This window comes from Pteropus medius, unplaced genomic scaffold (genome assembly GCF_902729225.1).
Source record: "Pteropus medius unplaced genomic scaffold, Ma_sr-lr_union100, whole genome shotgun sequence".
Lineage (NCBI taxonomy): Eukaryota > Metazoa > Chordata > Mammalia > Chiroptera > Pteropodidae > Pteropus > Pteropus medius.
The window spans coordinates 10,046,341-10,053,461 of NW_024350926.1; the positions used below are offsets into that span (position 1 = coordinate 10,046,341).

Here is a 7,121-nt window from a genome sequence, read left to right on the forward strand (position 1 = left end):
AGTTCTACTGGGCAGTGCTGTCTTGGATGAGACTGGGCAAATCAACCAAATACCTAGAAATCCACAAGAATTACTTAAGCTTTACTTCGGCAAATAAACAGGATCCTTCTAGTGAGAGTCTCTGGTAAATTTTTTTCCCACTTCACTTTCTAATTATACGAAGAGATTGTCCTCTCACTTAATATAGTCCAAATACATTAAGTACTAATTGAATATGATGAGTACGCTGTGCATACTAATTGTCTCTAATTAAGTTTAATGTTGATTGCTTAAGCCTGTAACAGCTACTCACCTACACAGTGGTTCGAGTCAACTTGATATCCCTCATTCTTCATTTAAAAAGTGAGTTTTATTAAGTCGATGTCACCATATGTGAGCCCAGAGAATTGACACCATGGGTAGTTCCTTTAATGTGCGAAAGCGTACGGACCGATGTGTACGGACTGACGGCCGTCAGAGTGGAAAAGGCGAGGCCAAAAGCATGAAAGAGAATGAGGGGCACACACCTCCAGTCATAAACAAACAAGCCACGGGGACCGGCGCAGGGAACGCAGTCATAATATCGTAATAACTTTGCACAGCGACAGACGGTCACTAGATTTGCCAAGGTGACCACACAGTAAGGTATTTATACCTATGTCAAATCGCTATGTCGTATAGATGAAACCCATTTTGAAGATCCTCCACACCGTCTTCCATAGTGGCTACACCGGTTTAGATTCCCGCCAGCGGTGTGTGAGGGCTCCTTCTTCCCCACGACCTCTCCAGCACGGTTATCACTTGTGCTGTTGATGACAGCCATTCCAACAGGCGGTCTCTCACTGCGGTTTGGATTTGCACCTTCTCATCTATCTGTTGCCTTCACAGTTTCTACTCAGAGCTCTCGCCTGATTTTCTTGCTGTCCTCTTTTCAGGCATCAGCCACTATTATGAAACGGCCACCAAATCGGCACCGTCTTTTTGCATAACTATCAAGCTTCCACTGGCCAAAGATGCACTCCAGGACACCTTATGGGGTTTTGGCCAGGCTACTGACTGGCTACCCTGTCATCCCATGCCCTCTCTGGATCAGCTCGGCTGCGGACGGGCGATGCCGTGGACGGGCAGCTGTTCAGGAGAGACTGGTTTTGGAATCTAGCGGCTCACCTTGACGTGGCATGAAGCTAGGCCTACGCAGTGGAGCAGACACCATTTATACAGCATCCTTCGTCACAGCATCTCACACCTTGGAATTTCCTGAGACTGGTAACATAGATACGTCAGTTCGATTTTAAGGCTCAATTCTAGATTAGATTTTTCTTTTTTCATATTTTAACCCAGCTCTATTGAGCTTCTAAGTTAAATAAAGTCGAGTACTAGGTATCGAGGACGAGGGATGGGAAATAAACCATTCTAGTGTAAGATATATTACAACAACGACAATGACAAACTGGAAAGAAAAACCCAGAGAGGAGAAGTGTCAAGTGTGGGTGGGGATGTGAGGGGGTCGAGCGGAGAACCCATGTTAGCATCAAGCAGACTTGGCCTCCAACTCCAGCTGTGACGTTTCCTAGCTGTGGATTTTGGACAAATTTCTGAATGTCTCTGAACTTCGATATCCTTTCTGAAAACAAATATAATATTAAACCTACCGAGAATCCCCAGCATCTGTTTTGAAATGCTTAGATGAACACATACACACGCACACACACGCACATGCACACATAGACCTGACACTGGCTGTTATCCTGGAACATCACATTTATCCAGAATTTTTAAATTACACTTTGTAATAAGGGGGAAATCCCTTAGTTCTTAGCTAAGTCCAAAGGGATAATGGGGAAATGTCTCAGCAACGCACAAAGACTCCTACTTTTGGGGGACAAGATTTGCTCCTTCGCCATATACATCCCATGCCCACCGTGATCCAATCAGTGAATGGGTGTTTCAGCCGATCCCGTGAAGCGTGAAGTCCACCCGGGGGTGATGCCACCTTCGCCCCTTGCTCACCAACAACTGCAAGATCACTGACAACAATCGCTGAGACCCGTGGTCAGTATGTATTCAGGGCCATTTGGAGTATGTAGCAGAAAAGGCGATCCTAAATATTCCGTTGTCTGCTCTTACAGTTAGGTTCAAACATGCTCTGGTTCCGGAGACCCCAATGGGAACAAAAGCAACACGCGTCACTTCTGGGCTGAGGCAGTGAAAAGCTCATGTGCTCTCCTCCGCCTCGGTGACTGGCAATAATCCAATAGGAATAAATCTTGGTTGGGCTAAACCATAGCAATTTTAGGCTTAATTTGTTACTGAAGAATAATCTGGCTTCTACTGACTAATACAGAGTGGCTTCAGTACTGCAGAAAATTATTACACTGATCCAAATAGAGATGTTCTTTGAATTCCGAGAGGCAGACGATAAATCTTTTTGTCAGCTCACCTTGGAGCACAGGCTCTAACTCTGTTTTTCAGCTGCTGCAATTCCAAGGGCTACCGAGTGACAATACAGCAATGCCAAGAGGAGGACAGAGGACAGTGTGTCACGGCTTCCACCAACTGTCAAGTTTAATCACACACAGAATACTCGTGTTATGCCAAGTTCAAGGTTAGCCACATAACTGCCCATACTTTGCGTTCAGCACTCTTACAACAACTAACAATTAGAGAGTACCCACAGTTCTTCTAAGCACTTTATAGGTAACAACTCATTTAAGGCTCATAATAACCCTGCAGGGCTGACATATTACTGTCCCCATTTTCAAGATCAAGAAACTGAGGCCCAGCGGTCCCTCACAGTTCGAAGGAGAGAAATTGGCTCCTGGTGAAATCGGAAGCTAATTATTTAGCGTCTGGTCCACAGATTCACCTACTTTATAATGTGCTTGGGATGATTAAATAGCATCACGTACGTGAATTACTTTGTAAAAAATCTCATCCACAGTAAACACCCACCCAAGCGTTTGCTATGATCATGATCATGTTGATGACGACGAGTGAGCATGGGGCCGGTCATCCTTGAGTTTCTCAGCGAGGAATTCGTGTTATTTTGTCGCTTGGGCACTGTGGTCTGAGCTCAACTGATATGAATAGATATAATTCCAAAGACAGGAACTAAACCTCCGATCTAACTGAAAGGAAAGGTGTCACATCCCATTGAGGCAGCTGTTGGTTAAAGCACGTCTCAAGTTCCTTTCGGGAACATAAACAATCTGTGCCGATATCACTATGGCAATGTTAGTATCTGAAATGGCAGGTGACTGTATGGATGCAAGAAATGCTTCCTGTGGCAGAGTGCCCAGTATCCTGGGCAACGCACACCTCGACAGCAGTTCAAAAGTGACGACACAGTCTACGGTCACGCCACCCTGAACACGCTCGATCCCGTCTGACCTCAGAAGCTAAGCAGGGTCGGGCCTGGTGAGTACTTGGATGGGAGACCACCTAGGAAGACCAGGTGCTGTAGGTACAAATAAATTTTTTTTAAATAAGGGCTTATAAGCTGACAAGGTCTTTGTAATCTGTGAGGTCAACCAAGGGTCGCCTCACCTAAAAAAAAAAAAAAAAAACTAAATTAAATAAATAAATAAAAGTGATGACACGTAAAGTTAGGTTTTAATTATTTCACTCAGTAACTAGAACAGGCAACTTGTCAATCTTAGGGAACATAAATCCCCTGTCAATAAACAAAATTGAAAGGGAATGCTAGGCAATACACAGGCTAATCAGTGTGATTTTTATAACCGAGAAGTATATTCCACCTGGTATTAAAAACAGCATCAAGTAAACCTGCAAATTCAGTCCTGGATGTGGGAATAATTTAAGGGCTCAGGTTTCACTATTCACAGGTAGTCTGGGATATGTCAGAAACACTTCATAGACAATGACTTCTGACAGCGTCCACGTACACAGGCACGGTGTTTTACTGTGGCCCAGCGCCGACACCAGAAACTAGTCAAAGAGCCGTGAAAATAAACGAGGCTGAAGCATCTGTCTGACCATTTCTAAAGGAGCCGACTGACTTTTACTATAAGGTTTTCCCAGGCTCATTGCTATCTTTAGTAAAATGGAGATGTTTTGAAGCTTTCAAACATAAAGATAGAGCCTTAGTTTTGGATGTCAACTGGGAAAGGGAGGAAAAAGGTCATTGTGGCGTCTATTTTAATGCGTTTTATTTTTTTAGTGTGTCATAAGAGTTCCTTCATCTTAGTTTATATGTTTCTTCATTTCTTCACTGTTATTATCCAAGGACCCTTATAAGAATTACTGAGTTAGACCAGAGTTGACCAGGTGGCCTAGTTATTTCACAAAAATGTCCATCAACAGATAACGAATATACTAAGAATTATATCAATAAAAAGTGTAAACAGACACTTTCCCAAAGAAGACATAACACGACAGACAAGCAAATGAAAGTGCTCAATGCTCTTCACCACCAGGAAAAACGCAGATTTACCGCAATGAGATGCCAGTATCAAGTGCTATTCTTTTTACTCAAGCGTCGCGTCTTTATTAAAAAATAAGTTTAGTAAGTTATATCTCGGGTCTTCCCACTTGGTTTAGGCAGTAGATTTTCCGGGTGAGAATTCAGAACAGCTGCAACTCGCATACAGCGCTGATGGGGAAGCGACACGGTGCTGTTGCATTAGAAGACAGTCTGACATTTCCTAAACACACGCCAGGGAGGCACCTGTGCCAGGTTCCCCCCTATTCGGCTGGCTCCTTAGCTTGCGGCGACATAACTCCAGTCTTCACACAGTGTTGTGCGCGCGCATGTGTGTGTGTGTGTCTATATTGGAACCCCCCATCTGCAAAGACACCTGTCGCTCGGGATTAGGGGCCCGCTCTGCTCCAACATGACCTCTTCTCAGCTAATTCCATCTGCATCAACCCTATTTCCAGATAAGGCTACATTCCGGGGTACTGGGGGTGAGGGCTTTGGGGGGAAACAATTCGATCCATAACAGTATCTACTAGAACAGCCAAATTCCTTTGTTCTCCTGGAGATCTGTTTATTTTTTCAATTAACAAAGAATAAAAGGTCTTTTCTGAAATTTTTGCATGGGGGCTGAATTAAAAAGGATATCATTTATGTTTGGTCCATTTAATTAAATGTTTGGCATGAGTTTATAAGGAATTTCTATTTATTTTAGTCAGTTCAGATTGCAACAGATCATTAAAAATTTTATTAGAGATTATTGTTGTCATTATGATTTTAGACAAAGTATGTCTAACAGGATAAAACCCTCCCTGTTACAAAATGTTCAACTCTTCTTTGATATATTTGATGAATGTTTTAATCTCCTCATCTCTTAGTGGTTCCTTGACTTTATAGTTTATGACTCAAATAATGCTATTTAATCAGTGAGCCAGACTGATAAACTCAAGCTCATGTTATAAAAAAAAATGACTGAGTATACCAAGTGCTGGAAAGTATGTGGAACAAATGGAAGTCTCATACACATACACTGCTGGTGGGAACGTCAATGGTACAATCTCTTTGGAAAACCATTTGGAAGTTTCTTAAAATATCATGTATATTCCTACTACACGACCTAGCTACTCCACCATTAGACACTCACTCAAAAGTGTCTACAACATACATCCTTGCAAACATTATACAAAAACGTTCATAGTACCCTTAGTCACACTTTCCCAAAAGTAAAAACAACTCATGTGCATCAGCAGAATGGGTAAACAGACTGCGGTATGTCCATACGATGGAATACTACTCAGCAATGAAGAACGTGCTACCGATACCCGACAACTTGAATGCACACCAAAAGTCACACTGAGTAAAAGAAGCCAGACAAAATATCGCGCGTGTTGTATGATCCTATTTATGTATAATTCTAGAAAATGCGTGCTAGTCTACAGTGGGGATAATCAGATCAGATCAGTGGCTGCCTGGGGACAGGAGGAATTGGCCAGAAAGAAGGATTACAGAAAGGTACTAGAAAACTTTTGAGGGTGATGGACATATTCATAATCTTGATTGTGGTAATGGATTCACAGATATACATGTATGTAAAAACCTATCAAATTAAACACTTTAAATATAAATCTGTCGCATGTCACCTGTACCTCAATATACGCTCTGGCTCAGTTGAAAGGTATTATTATATTTATCGTATACCTCTAAAGTCCCTAGCACAAAGCAACTGCACAGGAAATACTGACTGTAGACTTGATGACTGAAAAGAATCCTAAATAAAAACCATTAGTAAATATTTTAATTACTCTCAAAATTATGCACTTGTTAAGCATTTACTAACCATGTACATTCAAAGCATAGCCAAAATTGTAACATCAGAGTTTCTAAAAGTACCATTTATATAAAAATCACCCATTAAATTTAATTCATTTTTATCTGTTTATTAAAACAGTTTCTCTAAAGATTCCTACAAGGTGATACTGCTAATATAATTGGATTTATTTTTAAAAAGACACCTGTTATCCATAACCTGCATTTATGCCGTTACTTTATTATTACTACTATTATTACTATTACTATGATTACTTATTTAAACTGTGCTTTCTCCCTATCTCCTGTCTGAGGAAATCAAAATTAATATAGTTCTTTTTACAGAGTCAAATGAATATTTAAGTCAGTTTCCAAAATTTTTACTTCTTGCAGTTGGCCTTATTCTCCTAACCCACAATGAGCATTTTTCTCTCTCCTGCACCCCTGCCATCCAGAGCCTCCACGCAAGTACTTCTTTAGTGTGTCATTAGCAACGCAGTGTCCATTTTGGTTGGTCACCTTAAAATCCTCTTAAAGATACAGTGAAACCTCGGCCCGTATTTCATCCTAATAGCCTACAATTTAAAAAGTAATAACGAAGCTACGCTCCCCTCCCTGAGTGTCTATTCATAAGCCAAGAGGTTTTATAGGTCAGTCAGGGCCCATACACTAGCCGTCATCTTGTTTGAATTATTTTTACTCAGGCACAGTTTCTTTATTAAAAAATGTTACTAAGTTGTATCTTGGGTCTTTCCATTCGATTCATGTGGTAGATTTTGCCATGGCGACTTGACCAAATCGCAATGTACAAGCTTCTCTGGGATGGGATACATTATCATGAAACTCTGACTTGAGCTATTGCCCAGGCGAAGAAAGGGCTCCGTAAGGTTCATTCGTCATT

At 41.4% G+C, this 7,121-nt stretch overlaps 1 pseudogene; it reads left to right on the plus strand.

The window, feature by feature from the left end:
• Positions 1 to 3,326: 3,326 nt before the first annotated feature.
• Positions 3,327 to 3,445, plus strand: LOC120585637 (uncharacterized; annotated as a pseudogene).
• Positions 3,446 to 7,121: the final 3,676 nt, after the last annotated feature.